Here is a 22,259-nt window from a genome sequence, read left to right on the forward strand (position 1 = left end):
CTGTTTGATCATGATTGGGCAGTGAACACCGACCAATTCTATTCGGACCCATTGATGAGTCATCTGGCACATGCGCATCGAAGACGAGGTACCTTATCTAGGATTTTGATACAATTCCCTAATAGATTCTATCGAGGTATTCTCCTGAGGGTTGGATGGAACCTGCTACCCACCCGCGAAATCCAACTCAGGAGATCCCTTATCACTCTGGATAATGCATCTTGTAGGTTCTGCCGGGGTAAATTGGAAACTCTTAGGCACCTGGTACTTGAATGCCCCTCCGTACAGGACCTTAGAGGTAATTTCCTAAACCAACTGGTTATGTCTCCCTATCTTTATGACGAAGACTTAATATGGATACATTGCCTTCACAATTACAACATATGTGAAGGGCTGGCCTTAGCTGGGTTTATTAAGTCTCTGCACTTATAGGTCGGTAGGACTGTATCTGAAGGGTTGGGTCATTTCATATTTTGTTTTTACTAAGCCTTTTCTGTATCAGTTTGCTCTATGACTCTGTCTTGGGAACGCTTTACTACAGAGCTCTGATTTTTTAGGGAATATCTCGTTTAGTTGTATCACCAGATCAAAATAATTGCTAAAATGTGAAATTAGTAATTTTTGGCTTTTTCTCTTTTATTATGGTGGTATTTCCTTTTCTTAATCTTTTTTTATCTGTGTTATGAAACAGTAGTTGCTATTTTTTTTTTATGTGATTCTCTGTTTGTCATTGATCTTATGTGTTTTGTAAAGGTTTGAACTAACCAAATACAAATAATAAAAATAAAAAAACCTGATTTAGGTTTTTAGAGAAGGTTGTTTATGGACAAAGGGTTTCTTACCTACAGTAGGAATGTGGGGTAGCAATCGATGAGGAGGGCTCAGGAAGGAAATTCAGTTGTAATTTTTAAAATAAATAAACAAAAGCGAATATGAAGGGGAAGGTTAGTGAGTTAATGAGGTTAATGAGGACCTAAAAACCTGGGTGGCACGAGCACACACTAACGATGGGGTGATGCACAGATGGTAAACAGCAGGAAATCCTTAGTCCAGTGACAGCATCCTCTCCCAAGGGCACTGACACACCCCTGGAGGAATGGAACCAGGCCAACAACAAAGGGGCATGAATGTTCCCAACCGGCTCCCAAGTTCTATCCTCAGGACGTACTCTTTCCAATCCACCAGGTAAAAATGGACACCACTGCACACCTTCATGTCCAAAATAGCATTCACCTCATATTCCTCGGAACCCTGCACAATAATGGGTGCCAGACGAGAGGGCAAATGAGTGTCCAGCAAACATAGCTTCAGCATTGAAACATGAAAAACACCACCTGCGCAGTAGTTCCATAGTGTTGTGTTTACCTGGATGAGCAGCGACCAAAGAGTCATGAAACCATGGTAGGGCATGTTGACGAGTCTCTTCCGTCGGTATGAATATTCTCCCCTGGATATATGGCAAGCCGTTGATGATGTCCAAATTGAACTCCGGCAGTTCAGGTGGGTTAAAAGAAACCCAACCCTGGATCAATTTCCTGGGTGTTGGTAGTGGCGTACAGCCACAGGTGCCCTGAATGGGCAAAAGAAGCAGACAGTCCACCTCTACTATAGGCAGTGATTCATTCAGGTGAGAAAGGGCGTCTGCCTTGGAATGCAAACGGGCAGGAAGATAGGTGATGGTGAAGTCAAACAGAGAGAAAAAGGAGTGCCTTCATGCTTGCCTGGCCGTCAAGCATTTCATCATCTTAAGAGCCAATAGGTTACGATGGTCTATATACACAATAACAGAATGACAGGCACTCAATAGATGGTGTCTCCATTAGGTGAATGCATCCCGAATCACCAAAAGTTTGCGTTCAGTAACGATATAGTTCCACTTATACGGTGTCAGTTTACGGGAGAAGAACACGACCGGATGAAGTACACCGGTATCAGAGCACTCCTGTATAGAATGGCCTCCACCGCAATACTGGAGGAATCAGCCTCAACAGAAAATGGGAGATCAGGATGCTGTAGAACTGGTGCAGTAGCAAATGCTGACTTAAGTGAATCAAAGGCCTCCTGGCGCTATCGCTCCACTGGAAAGGCACCTTAGTACTGGTGAGGGCCATCAAGCATGTAGCTACAGAAGAATATGAATGCACAAATCTGCGATGAAAGTTGGCGGAACGAGGAAGGACTGTAGAGATTTTGTCGAGGTTGGAAAAGGCCTGTCGAGCACCGCCTTAACCTTGGAACGGTTCATCTTGACCCCCTTGTTTGTTAGATCATAACCCAGGAACTTGACTTTTGTGGCATTGAACACACATTTCTCTGCCTTGACAAACAGCTGGTGTTCTCTCAAATGCTGCAGAACAGAGCTGAAATGTAACACATGTTGGTCGTAAAAGGGTGAGTATATCAGAATATCATCAAGGTATGTGATGACGAATTGATCAACATGTCCCGGAAGACGTTGTTCATGAAGAACTGGAATGTGGCCAGAGCACTGCAGAGATCAAAGGGCATTATAAGATACTCATACAAGCCATAACGTGTTTTGAATACCGTTTTTCACTCATCTCCGTCTCTGATATGAACCAGGCTGTAGGCCCCACGTAGGTCTAATTTCGTGACTACAGCTGAGAAACACAGCTGGTATAGGAGGACGGAGATGAGCGGCAAAGGGTACTGATTCTTTACTGTTATTACTTTGAGAGCCCTGTAGTCGATACATGTTCTAAGGTCCTCCTCCTTCCTCGCACAAAAAACAAGGGAGAAGCAGCCAGAGACCTAGAAGGATGAATAAACCCTGATGCTTGAGCCTTGTCAATATAGTCTTTCAACACCTTGTCCTCTTTGACCTTAAGAGAATATACCCGGCCAGTGGGGATCTTGGACCCAGGAACCAAATCTATGGGGCAGTCATAGGGCAGCTGTTCTGCCCTGCCTTTGTCGAAAAAGTCCATAAAGGAGCAAAACTCACTGGGAACACAGGTGTAGGGATCGAAGAAATGAATCCAATCAAGGGAGCTGTATCAAGGATTGCTTTGCAAGGGGTGTTCTGTGAAATCATATCTGACTGATTACAGTGAATGATACTGAAGTCCGATGGCAACTGCACATCACGATGCTCCCAATCAATCAAAGGGTTGTGTAACTGCAACCAAGGTAGACCGAGGATCACTCGGAATTGGGGCACTGCAATGAAGTCGAAAGAGATGTCCTTGCAATGCCCATTATATGTGGTAAATCGAAGATTAATAGTTTGTTTGGTCACTAAACCGTAGACAAGGGATGTGCCATCAACGGCATTGACAACTTCAGGTTTTGATTTTGCAACAATACGTACTGCTGAATCACAGGCACGTGGCACTTGTGTCAATAACGGCATGGGTTTGCCATGGTTCGTCAGGAGCCAAAAAGAAAAGGACTGATAAGGACAATGAGGAAATAGCAGCCACAATCTGGGAGTCCAGTAGAGCAGTATCCTGCAGAGGGACTCCATCTATTGCCGAGCCCTGGAGTTTCCCGATTTGCGTGCAGGTTTTTTTTAACAATTGCGCAAGAAATGGTCAGGAGACCCACAATACATGCAGAGATTGTTTTTGCGCCCATTTTCCCTTTCAGCGGTGGTCAAAGAACCACAAAGAGCTCCAATCTGCATGGGCTCTGTATCCATTTGCAGATAGTTCTCAGGGCGTTAGGGAACTGGGAGTGTTGATCATCTCTTTTCGCACTTCCTCTCTGCTCTCCTAGCATCGATTTGCAAGACTAAATTGAACAATTCTGAGAGTCCCACAGGGACTACCGGAACGGTGGCCAGTGTATCTTTCAGTTCATCTGAGAGACTCCTGTAAAACACTGCAGCCTTCTTGTCTTCTGGCCAACCAGTCTCGGCTGCGAGTTGATTGAATTTTGTGAGGTATGAAAGCAATGGTGTATCTCCTTGTTGGAGATTTAGGAATTCCAGATCTGTGGCTTGTGTTTTGTACCGAGTATCAAAGACCTTATTCATTGCAGTGATTATGCATCACAATTGTAAAGAACATAACTATTGGTTTCCAACAAGGGATTGGCCCAGACGTCTGCGGTACCTTCGAGATACGAGAGGAAAAAGGCTGCCTTGGTTGTGGAATCGGGGAAAGAAGCAGGACGACACAAGAATACAGTTTGCATTGATTAATGAAGGTTCAGTATGCTTTGGGGTCATTTTGAAACCTTTCTGGGTTGCCAACGGAAACTGGGTGGACATCAAGACTGGGACCGGATCCTGTCTGGGTAGTTGATATATTGGACCTGGTGCAGTGGCACTGGACTGAACATCAGCCTGTGGCTGAGATTGTGCTAGGTCTTGTAACGATTCAATTAGGTGACGCATGGCCTCATGGGCAGAGGTCATGTTGTTCCGAATATCATGAGAGCAGAAAGTGTTTCAGATGCGTCCAGTTTGGTTGTCAACTTCTGATTCTGTTAGTGCTCACCAAAGGATCGAACCTGCTGGGAGTTGCGGAATCAAGACTGCTGTGTAACTCAGACCAAGACGGTCTGAGTCTCACCAATGAGGGTGACCTTCGAATGATGTGCCCCTCAATTTGTGTAGTATACCTGAACAGAGGAGTAGATCAACCGAAAGAGCAAAAAGAACCAAGACCACCATGTGCGCCAGCTCTAAAAAAGGCAGGTCTTAGTATTGACTTGCAGATCAAATTACAACAGAACTTAAGTGTGAAAAGGAGACTAACCTTTCTATTTAGGCACTAGGACTTCAACTGTCTTCTGATGGCATGAGGTAACCTTCAGGCTAGATTCCCCCTATGGAATAAGCAGGGGAGAAGGTAAGACACTTAATAAGGTTTTTAGAGAAGGTTGGTTATGGATAAAGGGTTTCTTACTTATAGTAGGAATGTGGGGTAGCAACCGATGAGGAAGCCTCAGGAGGGAATTCAGTTGTTATCCATAAAGAAAATAAACAAAAACGAATAGGAAGGGGAAGGTTAGTGAGGTTAATGAGGACCTAACACCGTGGGCGGCATGAGGACGCACTAACAACCGGGTGGTGCACAGATGGTAAACAGCAAGGCATCTTTAGTCCAGTGCACTTAGTATTGCCAAGGAAGTAAGGAATGATTCCAAGTCTGAGTGAATGAAGGTACCAAGATAGATAAGCAAAAGGACAATCCAAAAGGCAATCCAGTAAAGCAGTTCAGGTTGTTACCGTAAGGTCAGCAGAAAGAACAGGAATGTAAGCAGAGGCAGTACGTGATACCAAAAGCAGGATCATAATGCGTAAATAATGGATTTCTTTAAACAGCACCAACTTCAATCAGAAGCGTTTATGCTGGCGTTCGGCATACTTTATGGGCCAGAGTAGGTGGATCCTGATGTGATGACGTGAAGCAGTTGGTCAGGTGACCATGTTGAAGCGCCGTTCGCATGATGACGGGACGCACAGCTGCAGAGCGACATCACTGCAAGTTGCGTCCACACCATCGCCACAGCAACCTCCAAAGTCACAGGAATGGGGAGGCCCCTGCATAGAGGAAATGGGCCGAGCGTCCCCGCCGGGGTGAAACCATACCACGGAACACCAGTACCAAGGTGAGACCATGACAGTGGTTGAGGATTTCTTTGAAGATATCTGGGGAGCAAGGGTCACTTGGAGCTACTGCAAGATTGGTGACCTTGATAAGTGTTGAGAAGATTTCTTCAGCAATTCATTAAAGGCGGGTGAGTCTCGCTTTGGTCAGTGTTTCACCAGTCGTCTGTGGTTCAACGGTTATGGTTGCACTAGCACGGTTTGTGTTGATGGTCTGTTGGATTGCTTCTATTTTTGATCTTAATTGTTTGGTGATGCTATCACACAGTGCTTGTGTCGGGATGATGACTTTCTAGCAGGATAAAGGTTTTTTTAATGATTCTGAAGATTTCTTTCTGTAGGTTGTTTGCTGATTCCATTTTTGTAGCTTAGTATTTTTTCTTTGCTTTAAGTACTGTTGATTTATATAGTCTGAGTTGTCTTTGGTATTTTATTTTGTCCTGTCGGTTGTACTGTTCTCTCCATATCCATTCCATTTTGCAGTTTTTTAGTACTTTCAGTTCTTCTGTGAACCATTTTGCAGCAAGCTTTTTGGTGTGGCTTTGAAAGATTTTGCTGGTGCTAGGTGATCTAGGGCCTCGGTAATCCAGATGCTGAGTGTGATTTCCGCTACGTCTCTGGTTGTTTCAGTTAGCTCTTTGGTGTAAGGTTGTCTCGATTATAGCAAATATGTTAAGGACTCCAGGTATAGGGTATTGCAATGTATTATCTTGGTGGTGTGTAGTATTTCCTTCCCGGCCGCTAAGCGGGTTTGGAGTTTGATGTAGAATTGTATCAGGTAGTGGTCGCTTCATACCATTAGTTTAGGTGGCACAGATGCGCATAGTCCTTCTCTGTAGAAGATGGCATCCAAGGTGTGTCCGGCCTTGTGCGTGGACCCATTTGCTATTTGCTTGAAGTGCAGTGTTTCCAGGAGTGTGTAGAGTGAGTGTGCTGATGTTTCATTTTCTTTTTCAAACCAGATGTTGAAGTCTCCCAGTATGACTAGGTTGTTGTGGTAGGTTGATAGTATGATGATGGAGTCTGCTTGCTTCGGCGTGAAGATCGGGTTGTAGGACGGGGGTCTGTAGATCAGGACGAACTCTATGTTAGCTTGGTCATTGATTTTGATCTTGATGAGGAGGGATTCACAGTCTTTGACGTCAGTTGATGGGAGTGGTGTGGCTCGGATGTGCTCTTTGAGTATCATTGCGATTCCACCTCCTCTTTGGTTTTCTCAGTTGGCGTGTATTAATTTGAAGTTGTCCAGTATGGCTTTGTGTGCAGTGGATTTGTAGTTGTCATGTAGTTGTCAGATAACCAGGTTTCTGTAAGAAAGAGCACGTCTGTTCCTCCTTCACTTATGAGGTCATGGATTTCTATTAAGTGTTTTGTCATGGATCTAGCGTTGAGCAGGCTGCAGTCTAGTTGTGTAATTTCCCTTGTGGGTTGTTGTTTGTTCTTTTGTCAGTCGGGTTCAGTGTGGTGTGGGTCGGGTTTTCATTGCTGGCAGTTCTCTCCAGGTTGTGCTTGTTATAATTATAATTATTGTTATTATAATTGGTTATTTATAATGTGCTCAATACCCAGAGGATTATAAGTGCAGACCCGGGGATCGAACCAGTGTTGCTCTGCGTCGTCTTGCTTCAAAGGCAAGCATGTTGCCCCTGAGCTATCCTCCCGAGCTCGTTGGGAGGAGTTGTTCCTGGGTGGTCTATCTCTTCGTCGAGTAGTCTGATTAGATTGATGGCAGGGTGGTTTTGGTTTGTGCTGGTTGGTGAGTTGTGTTGGTGCAGTCCTTTGCTCCAGTCTTTGGTGATGTAGGGCGTGTTGAAGGTAATGGATTCAGGTTTGTCCCTGATTCTTGTTGGTGTATTGTCCATAGTGTTCTCCGGGTTGGGGTGGTTCATATTTTGGGGTGCTGAGTTTGGTGTCCCAAATGGGTCTGTATTTTTTCCACATCTTGCCTGTGGGTTTGTTGCTGATTGTCTATTTTCAGTTGCAGAGGAACCATATGTGGAGAGGTAGTGAGACGTGCAGTCTCTGTTTGGTCTGTTCTTTGTCTGTCTCCTTAGTCTGTTTGGCATTGTCTGGGTTTTTCGGAGTAGTGAAATCTTGCTGATTGGTATGCAGCTAAAGTTTCCGTCTTCTTTATGTTTCCCATTCTAGTTTCTTTGTCTTTATTGTGGTGAGGCATGGTGTTTTTGAGTTATGATTTGCATTTTTTGAAGCAGGAGTCCTCTTGATGAGGCTGTGGTTGAGGAACCAGGGGTGTGAGCTCAATGGCATTGCGCCACTGCCCTGCGCAAACATCAGAGGAGCCAATTATTTCTGCACCCACCTACCCTTTACCTTAGTATATCTTGGAAGGCCACAGTTGGCGATTACTTCTACCACAACCTGTTTACCAAGCACATGGTGGGTTTACTTAAAGCTTTAATCTGAGCTTCATGAGGACGTTTGAACATTGAATTTCGCTATCACAGACACTGTTTTACAAATGCAATTGTAAAATCTAGGTTGGTCTGAACATTTTTAAGTTTTGAGTGCTCTAAGGAATTGGGTTTTATAAAATTGCATTTAATCTTCTATTGGCAGGCCCCTATGTATCTTAACTAGATTAATTGGCATTGCTTCTTCAGCTCTAAAACCAGCACACCCCATATAGGATGCCCTATCGGAACGCAAGGGTTCCTTTGTGGTCATGCGTGCCTGATTGTGCAGGATTACCCTAGCCAGATTGGGCGTGGAATCAGTCCTGGCTCTTAATAAACCTGAGGCATTGCAGATGCTCCTGGAAGGTCAGCACGGAAAGCTTGCACAAGACACCTTCAAACATTCTGAGGGAGGTCCTCAAATACTCTGTATGAGTCCCTGAAGAGCTCTTCAAACTTCTAAAGGTGTCCTACAAAGCTTCTACATGAGGCCTTCAATGTTGTAAAGTGAGAGCTCAAAGGAGACTGTTAGGAAAGATTTCATAATTGTGTGTAATTTTCCCTCCATGTGTCAACCCTCAAACGTTTTGCTGCTGTTTAGACACCATTGACTGACTTTGCCAGAGAAGCACAGCCTTCAGCTGCACTCCGCTGGGCTTTTGCTCACTTTTTATGGGGAAACTGACATGCCCTTAAGACAGTCAGTACTGGGAGACTTTGTTTCCCTTAGTCCTTTCCTCATGTTGCAACTTTTGTGCAACATGTAACAAGTGTGCCATGTATCTTACCATACAGTACACTTGGGTCTATAGTCATTTCCAAAGGCCATAGATACTCTCGCTGGACTTTTTATGAACTGTGCAGGTGTGTCATGGACAGGACTGGTGGCAGCAATCATTTCGCATTATTTTTAACCCTTTCCTGCAATGTTAACTGCGTTAACCGGATTTGGCACGAATAGGTGGCCTGGCTCCAAAATGGCCATGCCACGAGGTTCTTTGTCCTGTCCTTTGGCCATCTGGCCCCTTCACCTTCCCTAGGTCGAATCGACCCGGGCCAGTCCTTATTTGGTCATGCATTTTCCCGTGAAATGCAATGCTTTTGCAGGCTTCTATATGCCTTGTGTGTGTGCCTCCAGGATGTGGGCTGGGGTGTCTGTCCCCAATACACATCCTGGGTGCCAGAGAGTCTGGAGTGCCATGAATGCCTGGGACCACCGTGGTCCATGATTGGTCCACGTATGGAGTGTGTGTCTGTGAGCAGATCTCCCATTGGGTCCTCTCCATTTTGGCACAAAGGGAACTTTGGCTAAGAGGAGGCTGAAAACACTACTACCATGTCGATCTCCTGAGTTCTCACTGAACAAAGGGTAGGATCCAAGTATCCTGCAACATGAAGCTGAGTCGAGGAACACCTGGTGATCCACTGGACGGTTTGGCACCTTGAGCCTGCTATCGTCCCGTGGGACCCCTCTGCCTCTGGTTGTCCTAGAAGGTCTGTGAAGACGCTTTGACCCATTGGAATAGTGGGACCAACTATTCTCAGCACCTTCAGCAAAACCTGCAACTAAGCTTTCTCAGAAGTGTCCCTGGGCCAACCAGTGGACCGACCAGCTTACGCAGGACCTTTGCTCTGTCATCGCCGCCGTTTCGAGGAGCCCCTCGAAACTTGGTATGCTGCTTGCTCTGTGTCCATGGCACCCTCACCCTGAATTTCGTACACTTGGCGTTCCCAGGTCTGAAGTGAGACGAGTGCGCCAGGACCGGAGTAAACGCGGTTACCCTGTTGCCCTGCCGCGGCAACGGCCTTTGCAGCTCCACTGCATTTGTGACCCTCTTGCCCCTGAAGCCTGCTGTAGTGAAACTGGGTCGATTCATCCACCCGGAGTGGAGAAATTGCCACTGTCTTGTTCGGAATAATCGCTGTATCTCAGGAACTAAAAGGTGCAGAGACGTCCTTTTTGCCGCATTCCAACCTCCAAGCGAAGTGGACTGGCCTGCTGAAGTTTGGGTCTGCTTGTGTTGAGGACTGGTGAGTACTCAATACCCCAACTGGTGCCCCCTAGTGCAAGGGCCCATTTTTACGCATGAGTGACCCCTGAGGGCCCCTCTCCTTTCCACTGCTATTGTTAAATAGCGACTCCATCCCGAACTCTCGAACTGCCTCTGCCTTCAAGTGGAGGTCCTTCTTGAATAGTGGGAAACTATTCTTCATCGCTTCATCCACCTTCCTGAGCTGGTAGAGACCCCTGAAGAGACCCCAATTTGTCCATTGGAACAACCACGTGCGTTTGCTTTGCATGAACTATTGAGCACAAGGCTCCCCTCTTGCTAGGGCTTGGACTGCCTCTTAGTTAGGTGTATTGTCAATGCTGAAGGGGCCTACAGGCTATCTGCACTGCCTGTTTCCTTCCCATCTATGTTGTCGACATATTTCGTGCATTTAACCCATTGGTCCCCATTGGTCTTGTATACATATGGTATTGATATGATATAATATGGCATTTGTAACACGCCTATACACAAGTGTTACAAGGCGCGCCGAGGCAGGGGGGAGGAACAAGGGGAGACAGACAACGATCCTACTAGGCCAGGTGTCATTCAGATCGTGCAAGTGCAAGGGTGGAGGGGAAGGGAAATGTGCAAGGGGGAAGGGAGAGGGGAAGTGCAGTACATGGTTGGAAGAATACAAGATAAAGTATATAAGGGCCCGCTGGTGGCAAGTGCAAGGTAAGTGCAGACAAGTGCTGGGATGGTAGAATACAAGATAAATAGTAAGGGCCCGCTGGTGGCAAGTGCAAGGTAAGTGCAGAAAGGTGCTGGGAAGGGGGGCTGTGGGGATACAGAGACAGTCCCGCAGTGCAGGGGTTGCCAGGTATTGATAGTGTTGTGTTGGCTTACTTAGTGTTACTGTGATTCATTTGCTATCGTCTATGTTACAAAGGCCTTGTAATAAATGTGTCTATTTTTGATATCACACTTGTCTGGAATAATTTGTAAGTGTCCTTGCTCTGTGTGCTCATTGAGGTCCTTCAGTCACCCTCACCCCTCCTGAGACTTAGTATTGACCGCCTGCCATAGCTATCCTGATTGGTCTGGCTTGTCCAGAGGTTACCCTGTTCCAAGAAACTAGGCTGGCCTTCTGAACCTCTGCCCCTCCTGGTCAGAGTTCAGAAATCCATATTAACACAGAGAGAGAGAGAGAGAGAGAGAGAGAGAGAGAGAGAGAGAGAGAGAGAGTGACAGAGAGAGAGAGAGATTTTACATACTCACCAGCACAATGACTGTTTCGATGCGGAGTAGGGCTGTCTGAGGCATGGGCAGTCTGTGCGGCTGCCTAGGACCCCACAGTCATAGGGGCTCTAGAGGCACCAGCTGCCTGCCTCCAGCATATAAAGTAAGATTGTTTACAAGAGGGGTGGTGCTGCCTCCATGTACGAGACTCCCTTTTTGGTTTTGGCAACCATTGCAAAAACCGTCGTTACAGAAGAGAGAAAGAGGGATAGGGGGTTTCTGAACTGAGAATATCTGGTTGGCATAGCAACGAGCAATGCCATGGCTTAAAGTTTACCAAATTAATAAAATCTCTTTTTCCAAAATCCGCCACCATACTACTCAATAAGAGTTCCCTGACAATATTTGCTCCAATTTATTTATTTATTTATTTATTCGGATTTTTTAAAGCTCGCGATCAGCCCGAGAGCATCGTGGCGCTGTTACATTCCAGAAGACACTTGTCTGGTTGCAGAGAGTAAAGGTAGATTAGGGTACAGGCATTATGAATTACAGACTATGCATGCGTTTTGGGTTACAGTCTGTGCATGCAAGGTGATATTTACAAGGCATTACGTTTACAGTAGCGTTATTTTGTTACATTGTGTTTGTTACATTTTCGTCAGCAAAAGTGTTTGCGGTACAGCTTGGGTGGGGGTGGAGCGCGCTGGTTATGTAAAGAGTTTGGTTTTGAGGGCCTTTCGAAAGGATAGTAGGGAAGGCTCGGCTCTGAGGGAGATGGGAAGGTCATTCCAGAGCTTGGGAGCTATGTGTGGGAAGCCAATGCCTCCAGCTTTAGCTCTTCTTATAGAGGGAACTTGGAGTTGGTTGTCATATTGGCTTCTTGTTAGGCGGAGCGTGGATTTCCTGTTTATGGTTTCTGATAAGTATGATGGTGCAGTATGATTGATACATTTGTGAGTGAGGGTGAGTATTTTGAAATTGATCCTTTCCTTGACTGGAAGCCAGTGCGCGTCTCTCCGGGCCTGAGATACATGGTCGGATTTGGGGATGTGCAGGGCAGCGCGGAGCGCATTGTCCAATCAGCAGCATTGTGAGAAGCAAGCCGGGTGCCGGGCTTTCCATTTCCCAGCTGCTCAATGATGTCATATTGGGCTATTTTGGGCTAATTGTCACAGATACCTGGGCTATTTGTGGGGTACCTTTGACAGAAGATCTGTTTTTTGTCCTCCTGAGGCTATCTTTCTACAAAATGCCCACTCTCTCTAACCCGCAACCCACTCTCTCTACCCTCTCCCACCCCACTCCCACTGTCTCTATCGCCACTCACCTTGACTGCATTACCTATGCTAGTTGGGTTTTGTTTGGGCTTTTTGGGCTCCTTTTGACAAGTCCTCGCAAGGCTGCTTTGTCCCCAACCAACTGCAACCACCCACCCCACTCTCTCTAAACCTACCCACTCACCAACCACTACCCACCCTACCCCAGTCCTCTCACCCTACCGGCTCTCTTTCTACCCCCACCAACCCAATCCCCACCATCTCTACCGCCACCCACCCAAACCCCACCCTCTTCACCCTCACCCACCCAATGCCACTCTGTCTACCCCCACCCACCCTAATTACGCCTTGTCTACCACCAACCACCATGCTGCCACTCTCTCTACCCCCACCCACCCACCCTGTTCAACATCCAAATGGCTTTCTGGGTCGTGGGACCTCTCTACATCCAGCTTTATTTCCCAAAATACCTCCCAGCCAGAATCCTTCGGTCTTCTGGCACCAACTCTCTGCAAGACAAACACTTCTACAAGCAGAGAGTGGGAGGTAGATCTCTTTCCTCAGCTGGCACCTCCCTCTGGACCAGCCTTCCCCTGCCCCCCCAAGACTTGAACCGGTTATTCTTAAGTTCTGTATACTTCTCAAGACCTTCCTTTTCTCCTCTTCCTTCCCTCTTCCCCTTCCGTGCTAATCTCTCCATCTGCCGCTGTGACTGGGGCCTGTTCCCTTCAGAGTCATACAAGGGCCAGACCACCCCCACCAGTCCCCCCCAGCATCCTTTGCCAGCACTTGCACTTGCCCTCGGGGTCCCTTGTCCCGGACTATCTCATTTTAGTCCTCCCTGGCCACTGCACTCCTCCTCCCCACCCTCCCCCTCTTTCCCATGGGACTTGCCACCTTGGCCCTACCAGCATTTGCCCGCGCCCACCCGTGGGGGTACCTCACTTCTGCACTTCTCCCTCTAACCCCCACCACCCCCTTATACTTATCACCTTGTCATGCACGTGCATGGGAAGATTGTCACAAGGCCAATATAACCAATTCTTTGTTGTTGTATTCTTATGATTTCCCATGCCCCCACTCCTCCTCTTGTATTGTAGCGCCTGGAAGCACCTGTGTATAGGCGTCATACAAATGTCCAATAACATTTAATAAATAAACCCCTTATCGCATCTTCTATTGAAAATATGCACTCTCCTCCCTGCACCCTGGTGCCTATAAATGCAAAATGCAAAGAACAGCAGTAAACGCCAGAACTATTCAGTTTCATAAGCTTTATTTGACAAAAAAGTCTTTAGCACACACCAATATATGACAACACAATCGATACAAATTACAAAGCATATAAATTACTACAATTAAAGTCACTAAAAACATAAAATTCATCAATCGCAATGTGCATAGATGAAATAGGAATGTGTTGATATAATTAATCTAAAGGAAAAATAGAAAAAAGTGTCGCATCTGTTATTAAGCGTCCATTGATCGTCTGAGTCCATTGATCGTTCCTACGAGCCCAAGCTTGATAAATAAACTTTGCCACAAAAAATACAATGTTTAGGTCAGCAGTCATTTCACATAGCAAGAGTGCTTCTGCTACTCTGCCGACACGGGCCTTCTTAAATTATGGAAAGGAATACAGCACCCTCAAGTCCTTAAGTGAGTCGCAGAATACCCTAAAGTGCGAGATAGTGCCCACATCAGTACCACACAATGGACAGATGTCAGAGTTCGAGTCCTTCCAATTACGAGTGAATCGGCAACCTTAAGAGTGTCTATTCTGAACTCCATCTAGGGTGCTCATGCATACGACGGGGAGATAAAATCAAGATCTTCATCTAATCTAAATTCGCTTTTCACAACCAGATAATGGGCCTCATTCCGAGCATGGCAGTAGCCATGCCTGTATGGCAGGCACGACTACCGCCATGCTCACTATCAGCACCGCCCCCCGCGATTGGGCAATAAAGGCCCATTACGAGATGAATGGGCCGGTAATTGCCCATTCTCGGGTGGCAGTATTCCTGGGCTCGCGATCTCTATTCTGCCCAATAGGAAAGAATGGGGGTGGGGAGCATAGATGCGCCGCCACCGTTGATAACGGTGGCGGCCGCATTAGGAATTATGCTCGCGGGTGCCCCACAGCCCGCCAGGTAAGACCTGATAGCCCACCAGGTAAGACCTGGCGGGCTGTCAGGATCCCGCGAGCAGAACTCGTAATGCAGCGGGACGGTCTGAACGGTGCCGGTGCCTTACCGGCACCGTTCATACTGTCACCGCCAGGGTCCTAATGAGGCCCAATGTGCCCCTACTTTCAAGCGTGAACGAGATTTTTCTGGTTGTTCACACATAACTTACTGGGCTGCAAATTTCTCATAACGCTTGCTGCTTGTTGTTAGCGACACCGGATTCAGCCTCAAATTACTTAGATTAAGGGCACTCATCTGCTGTTTGATTTGTTGTACCCAGGGAAGGGAGTGCTCTCCTGTAAACTCGAGTATGTGGGTTATAGCCTCTCTATACTTTGAAAGTTCCGGAGTCCCCCAGAGCTTGATCCAATAGATCACCGGCGTAAGGGCTACCATGCTGGAGATTTTCTTCAACCCACACTCAACGTGCAGCAGGGCGGTCGGCTAACTCTACGTGGGCCATGAGGGGCAATTTCCAAAAACAATTTTTTTGATCAGTGCCAATTTTTGGCATTCATTACGTCCCCATAACTCAGCACCATACAAGGCTGCTGAGGTAGTTTGTATTTTATAAATATCAATGGCTGGTGACACAGCCCCTTCGCCATGGCTCGCGCAGAATTTCCTACGGCTACCAATTTTTTTCCCCAAGAACGTGGAACATTGAACAATCTGTGCAGACCAAGAGCCAATATCTAAAAACCTTACACCAAGATAGCCATAAAAATTGACCTGTTCCAGTTTGGTGCCATCCACCACGAGGAGACAGTCGCATGGTTTTGATCTCTTAGCCCTGAATACCACCACCCTTGTCTTAGCTTTGTTCAAGGTCAAACTCATTTGATGGCATTTGTTGACAAAACATCCCAGACTACGTTTTATCCCGATCCATGGTGTTGCCAGCAGAACGGCATCATCTGCGAGGAATAGTGCTGGAAATGTGTCAACACCCAACCTATGGGAATCAAACGCCTCTACTCAACATTCTACCTGTAATTCTAAAAGTACTTCATTGATGAACAGGAGCGAGGCAAGGACACAGCCTTGCTGCACGCCCCTGTCTATCCTAAACAAGTCATTGGTCTGCCCTGCAAGTCCCCACCGCACGACGACTTTGTTGTCTGTGCAACGTTAGCTAATATCAGTCAATAGTTGATCGGCCCCCCCTCCCCTACTCGCCTGTACCTGCCAAAATTGGTCTTGCCGCACACAATCAAATACAGTCTTCAAATCTACAAAGGCTGTCTACACCCTAATTTTCTTTAAGATGTATTTTTGCAGAATGTGGGATAAGCAAAAGCATTGGTCGACGGTACTGGTCCCCTGCTGGAATCCGATCTGAAGGTGAATAATAATATTGGTTGAATTTACACAGTCCTGTAACTGCTTAAGAATTTGTCTGCCTTGCACCAGGAATCGAGCACCTTATTTAACTTAAGTACTGCTAAATAAAACCTCAGTAGGACGGGAGTCCAGATATAGGACTCATCTTTCAATAAATCCATGGGCACCCTATCCAGGCCTGGGGCCTTGTGACCCTTAAAGCTGTTAATAGGGCTGTGTACGTCTTTAAAGGTAATCATTGGTGGTTGCCCCCTAACCTCTAACGTCCCTGGGTTTCCAGCAGAAGCCCCCGATACTGGGAGTTCTCGTTATCTTTAATGGCTTTGTATAGGCCACAATAGTGGTTAAGCCCGTTTTATGGGGCTACAATACAATGGAGTGTATTTACACCTAATTCCTTTTTACCGGCTAACAAAGACCAGAAGGCCTTTGAACCCCCTTCGCGAACTGCCTCCAGCAAGCCTTCCCACTTAGACTTATGATACGCTTCTTTTTGTCTTTTCCGTTGACTTGTATTTAACTCTACAGAGGCGCACTTCGCTTTTATTGACTCTATTTTAAGCAGCCGGGCACTGCATTAACTCCCTCTTGGCTGACCTACGATCACTATCAAACCAACCTTCACGTCTTGGTGTCCATTGTTCGATGTCAGGCGCTGGTCGAGTGACCAAAGGAAAGCGGCAAGTTAGCACTTCCATCTCACTAACTTGGTCATTGCAGATGGTCTCTATCTCCTCCAGGACTATTTGATAGATGGATTGTTTGGCCTCGGTAGATGCTAGGTTGTTCCACTTGATAGTGCGGCGTGCATGACCTGACACCTGTCACCCTGATAGACGAAGACTGGATTGATTTCCCTATGTACTCTTCCCTCAGCAGTTTAATCGTTGCGGTAAGGGCCTTGTGATCGCTTTCCCTTCTATCGAGAATAGCGAAGTTATCAACCAATCACTAGCTGATATTAAAATATAATCAATCCTAGAAGAATTCTCATGACCCAAAAAAGTATTCTCTGCTGGTTGGTTGTTACTGAATCATTCATTACAGGCCCTTTGATTAAGCCCTGGCAGTGTCCTGGCTGAGTCCATAGCCTGTTTATGTGCCTGGGGAAGGATAATCTGCTTCCAGGTTGGGAACCTCCCACACCGAGTCTTGCTCAATCCACAGTCCCTCTAACCCTCTAAAGGGCTCAGATTGCAAAATGAAATCTGTTCGAACCAAAATGTGGAGTTTATTGGGCATACAACTATCCCACCTGGAAATAAGCTCTTGCATAAACAGTAGCGTCATCAGTGGGTTTTCCGCATACGCGCGATTATACACAGTGAAAATAAGTAATGTGTGTCCCTTCTTGTTCCTGGCTATAATTAGTTGAGCTTAATTCACTAATCTCGGTCTCCCAGTGCAACCCAGTCTCCAATGAGGAAAGTAAACCTCATACACGATAACATTTTGTGACCAGCAATGACTTGGGGATATTCGGTGTCAATCTATATCCTCCAGTGCTTCAGTGGGTACTGCTTCCTTTCTTCCTGCCTACCCTCAAGAGCCATTGACCTTAAGATCCCCTCGTTGTCACCATTGGGGATGTATGGCCTTAGGGAGATTAACGTCCCGGGAGATGGGTAAGATCTAGCATCAATTGGCAAAAGTCTTAAACTATTGGTTTCTTTGTATGTCTTAGTGAGGCAACGTGCCACCTCTCAACCTCCTGCTGTGATGCTCTAGAGCCAAATGCTTCCGGCAACCCAGTAGCCCACCAGACAATGCCGGCCTGTAAAAACTGCTTATCACTTTCTTTCTTCAAGCGGAGCTTTTGAAGTGGGAGCGATTTACAAGGAATGGCCCATTTAAGAGACCTTTGTTTTGGACCAGATGTTCTTAATGTTTCAGTCCTAAGAACTGCAAATGGGTATTTTTATTTGAAAGCACACACATACCACCAGTTACCTGCCTAAATCTATTCCCTCCTCCAACAATCTTTATATATAAAGCTGCATGAATGTATGTATGTGTGTATGTTTGTCCGGCTATACAAATCCACACCGTTGAACCCACATCTCCCAAATGTTGCATGGATTCCTCTTTTGTCTGCGGCAAGATCTTAGTCTATCTTTGGATGCAAAAATCTTATATGCAAAAAAATGTTGTGTGTGTGTATGTTTCTCCGGCTATACAAATCCACACCTTTGAACCCACAGCTACCAAATTTTTCATGGATTCCTCTTCTGTCTGGGGCAAAATTGTAGTCTATATTTAGATGCAAAAAATGTACTCCGTAGACACCCTCATTTACTGATGCTCACTCAGATTCACTACAGTAGGTACTAGAAGGAGGCAACATTTGGAAACTGATTGATATGTTGGTTATTGCTTGAAAATGTATTAGTACTGTATACAGTTCAAAACTGTTTATTAAAGCAGTTTTAAATGGAATTAAAAAAAAATATTTTATTTTTTTATCTTGCCACTCCAAATAGGGGAAATTGCAAGGTTGCAGTTTACTTAAGTTCATTCGCGAGAAGATAGCACAATCAATCTTTCTTGGACATTTTCTCAAATGTGCTGAAGCCATTTAGTGACTGAAACATGCCGCACAAAAAACGTACACCACTTAGAAAAGCTCCATCTGATGCAAAGCGAAAGTCAATATCAAGAGCTTCTGAAACACAACAAACAACAACAAACAGCAGTACGACTTGCCGAGCAGAGGACAAGAGCAACTTTCTCCAAGGCAAATGAGATGCCACTCGATAAGGACACGGGCAACGCCGGGTACCCCAGCTTGTTAAATATATCACATAAAACAGTTTTAAACTATCTGCCTTATTTTCCCATGTTTATATTTAACACATCAAAAAAGCGTTATGTAACATTTTCCTCAGATTATTTATCAAGCATGCCTTTGTCAAACATTGAAACACAAACAGGTTACATGTTCACACATTACCTTTTGTTATGAGTCTTTAAGGTTTGAAAGTACATTTTCAAAATCCAAAGGCCATGTTTGCCTTCTGTTGATTTGCATTCTGGTATTTGTAGTCTTCAATTCAAGGTGGGGAGACTAATGCTACATGTGTACACTTTTTGTCTAGCATATTTCTATATGGATTTATATATTTGTAAGTACTTTACTATAGTTATCTTTATAAAACATATTGTTGAAAGCTAAATGCGGGGGCGAGAGGGGAAAAGATGAGAGGGCAAGCGAGTCCTGAATGTTTGCCGAGGATGCGTGGGAGGGGTTACAGTCCTGGACACTGGAGGGGTTTTTCCCTGGTTCTGGCCCTGTGTTGATTTCAGGGCACAAGTCGAGGATACATGTGGGTGGACATCGCTCGCCCCCGTTTTTAGGAGGCGGGTGCAACCTCTGTTGCGTGTTTGATCCCGGCATTAAAAAAGAAGTTTGCTTGCTTAAGCGTTCGGCTACTAGGATTTCCAGTGCAGGCGCTTACTCGCAAGAACACATAAAAGTGTCATTAAAAAACACGTCTAATATTTGCGTGTTGTTTTACATGGAATATTTCATTATAAATTGTAGGGTTTAAAAGGTTGGCACCATTTGCACTTTGCAAGCATATTTTGGGAAAATTCTTCTCTCTGCGAATATTTTTCCGGAAGTCAAATGCTCATTTGTCTTGTGCTTCCTCATCTAAGGGGAAAAGTCAATTGAACTTAGTGTGTATATTTCACGTTAAGATATGTTCACTTCCTGTGCATATATTAATGGGTGGCAGCTTTTGATTTTCGCTACTGGGGGCAGAGATTCCCAAACTGAGTGACGCAGTGGAGCTGTACCCATCCCCAATTCGGAAAAAATATTTTACAGCACATTTTGCAGCAGCAATAGGAAAAAAGCCATATGATTTACAGGAAGGTCTAAAACTCAGCAGCAGTCACCTAACATGCTGAGTTGCCTTTGCAGCATTCTGCTATATGATCCTGTGCTACTCCCTCACCCACAAAACAGATTTGGCCTCCCCACCCTCTACAATCAAGGGTCAGTTGGTCCATTAGTGAGGCTCCCATCCCATTTTGAAGTGAGCAGCCCTTGCTCATTACATGTCACCAATTCTGGACCCAGCAGGAGAGACCGAAACCCTGCCACAACCAGTGATTTAGAGGAGCAATGCAAGGACTACGCCTTCTGCCCCAATGTACTCAGCACCTATGCATATATTATTGACCCCCATCCCATTTCTTTAGGACTGGAGGCCTGTTCATTTGGCTAACTTTTGAAGACTTGCAAAAATGCTTGCTTTCCTGCATCAAGGCCACCCAGGTAAATAGGCGCTATCACACTATAATGCCAACCTGCAGTAGACACAATCTGCTCTGTCTGCCCCAGGGCCAATCCCTGCCCTCCCCTGAAATACTTGGAACTTGCTTGAAGTTTATTTCTTGTGACAGCCAAAGTAATCTTTCTGTGACTTCTGAAATAAAAGCAGAAGGCTAGCTTGGACAATATGGCCAATTATATAGACAATACAAATAAAAACGATTGGGAAGCTTCTGCAAAAGTAGGAGTTAACTTCAGTTAGCAAACTATAATCACCATATTTTTGCAATGGCCGCCACAGTCCGATGGTGTTTTCAAACAAAAGTTTCAAAAATACCTTTTACAAACAATATGTCTACCAATTTCATCTGGGAAGAGAGGTGTTCAAGTTCCTAGATTGGTCTCAAGTCCTGACTTCTACAGTTAACCAAAGTGTGTGCTCCCGGGCAAATCCTTTTCTCTCACTATGCCTTATCTGTCAAAATTAAAAGTCTGCATAAGTATTCAGCTCCCCCTGTCTGCTACTTCAAAAAAAGCTGATATTTCCACATAGGCAAATATTAACAGTGACAATTCATATGCTGGACGCCGGTTTATTTGTATCCTGTCTTACTCATGACAATATGTTTTTAGTTTAGCTTCCCATGATGCTTTCAGGCATTAAAAAAACATTCGACAATATATTTTCATGTGATATCTCGGAGGCCACTATGTGTGCAAATAACGTGGTGGGTGGGCGCACGCCTTTAGCCCTCCAGGGCCCTGCAAGTCCTCGGGCCGGCCCTGATGCGGACAGACCACAGGCAGGACGGATAAGGCCTAAACGACAAGCCGGTCCAAGGGAAATCCTTCTCCTTTCTCCAGCATTAACAATACACCGCCCCCATGCCCGCCCCCCACCCCCCAGAAATGGATGCACTCCACGCCATTGACACTCACCTGCTCCCGTCAGAGGGCAGCGCCGGGTACTCTCTGCTCCCGGGGGAGTGGGCGCGGGGGCGCAGGGGGGAGAGTGGGTGCCCTTTGCTGATCCGTGAGTCACTTGTGCCCGCAGCCACTTCTGGGAATGTGCTCTCGGTCACTCGTTTAATGTTGCTTTCCGTCTCTTTTGTAGTCGCTCACTTTCGCCCCAGTACTCTGCTGTCTCATCACGCTACCTCTCCTCGCTGTTCTCTGTCTCCCCCTCTCACGCCGTATGTCCCTTCCTCTTGCTATGGCTCCTGGCCTCCCCAGTGTCCCCTCGCTGTCGATGCTTATCAATCTCTTCGCTTCCCTGTCTCTTACACTCCCTCTCGCTCCATGTCTCTTTCTTATCTCGGGCTCGCTCCGCCGCTCGTTCTACCCCTCTCTCTCAACGCCCCTCTCTCCCCTCGCCTCTTTCCCCCTCAGGACTGTCCTCTCCCTTGTCTCTGTCCTACTCGCCGTCTCTCCTCTTACTGTCTCCCGTGAGTGTGAGTGACACCCCTGTGCTTACTGCGTCAGAGAGAGAGAGGGCCCTGTCCGAGAACCCAGCACTCCCCTGACCCCTGGCTGTCTCGCCTACCCTTCACATTCTCCACTCTAGTGCTAGGCCGAGCCTGTGTCACTGCTAAGTCACCTGGCCCCAGGGCCACTCCCCCTACCCACCAGCAGAGCAAACCTTGTGTAAGTACATGCCCCTCAGTAAGAGTCCCAGCTGCACGTGAAGGCGAGGAATGTTACATCATAGCCCTACTGCACCCCGTGTGATCTTGGGCAACACACACACACGCCCCAAACCCACACATAGACACACGCATAATATCAGCCCAGCAAGGCCAAGGAGGCAGTTTCCCACAATATTCTGTCACTTCAAACACTACTCTGTCCTTCTGGCCCAGGTACCTGCTCACCCTGCCACCCTCCTGCACTGCCTCCGGGCCACCCCTGGCACTGGGATCTGTATCTGTACCCATACAGCCCC

At 46.3% G+C, this 22,259-nt stretch overlaps 1 protein-coding gene across 1 annotated transcript in view; it reads right to left on the bottom strand.

The window, feature by feature from the left end:
* The window catches only part of LOC138580223 (solute carrier family 2, facilitated glucose transporter member 1-like), a 307,891-nt gene extending 286,283 nt beyond the window's left edge, over positions 1-21,608 (bottom strand). Inside the window, exon 1 of the mRNA XM_069650586.1 lies at positions 21,257-21,608. The gene's annotated coding sequence lies outside the window, so the exon portion shown is untranslated. The remainder of the gene's footprint in view (positions 1-21,256) is intronic.
* Between the last annotated feature and the right edge of the window lie 651 nt (positions 21,609-22,259).

The sequence above is a fragment of the Ambystoma mexicanum genome, chromosome 3p (assembly GCF_040938575.1).
Source record: "Ambystoma mexicanum isolate Mex_15411 chromosome 3p, UKY_AmexF1_1, whole genome shotgun sequence".
NCBI classification, from domain to species: Eukaryota; Metazoa; Chordata; class Amphibia; order Caudata; family Ambystomatidae; genus Ambystoma; species Ambystoma mexicanum.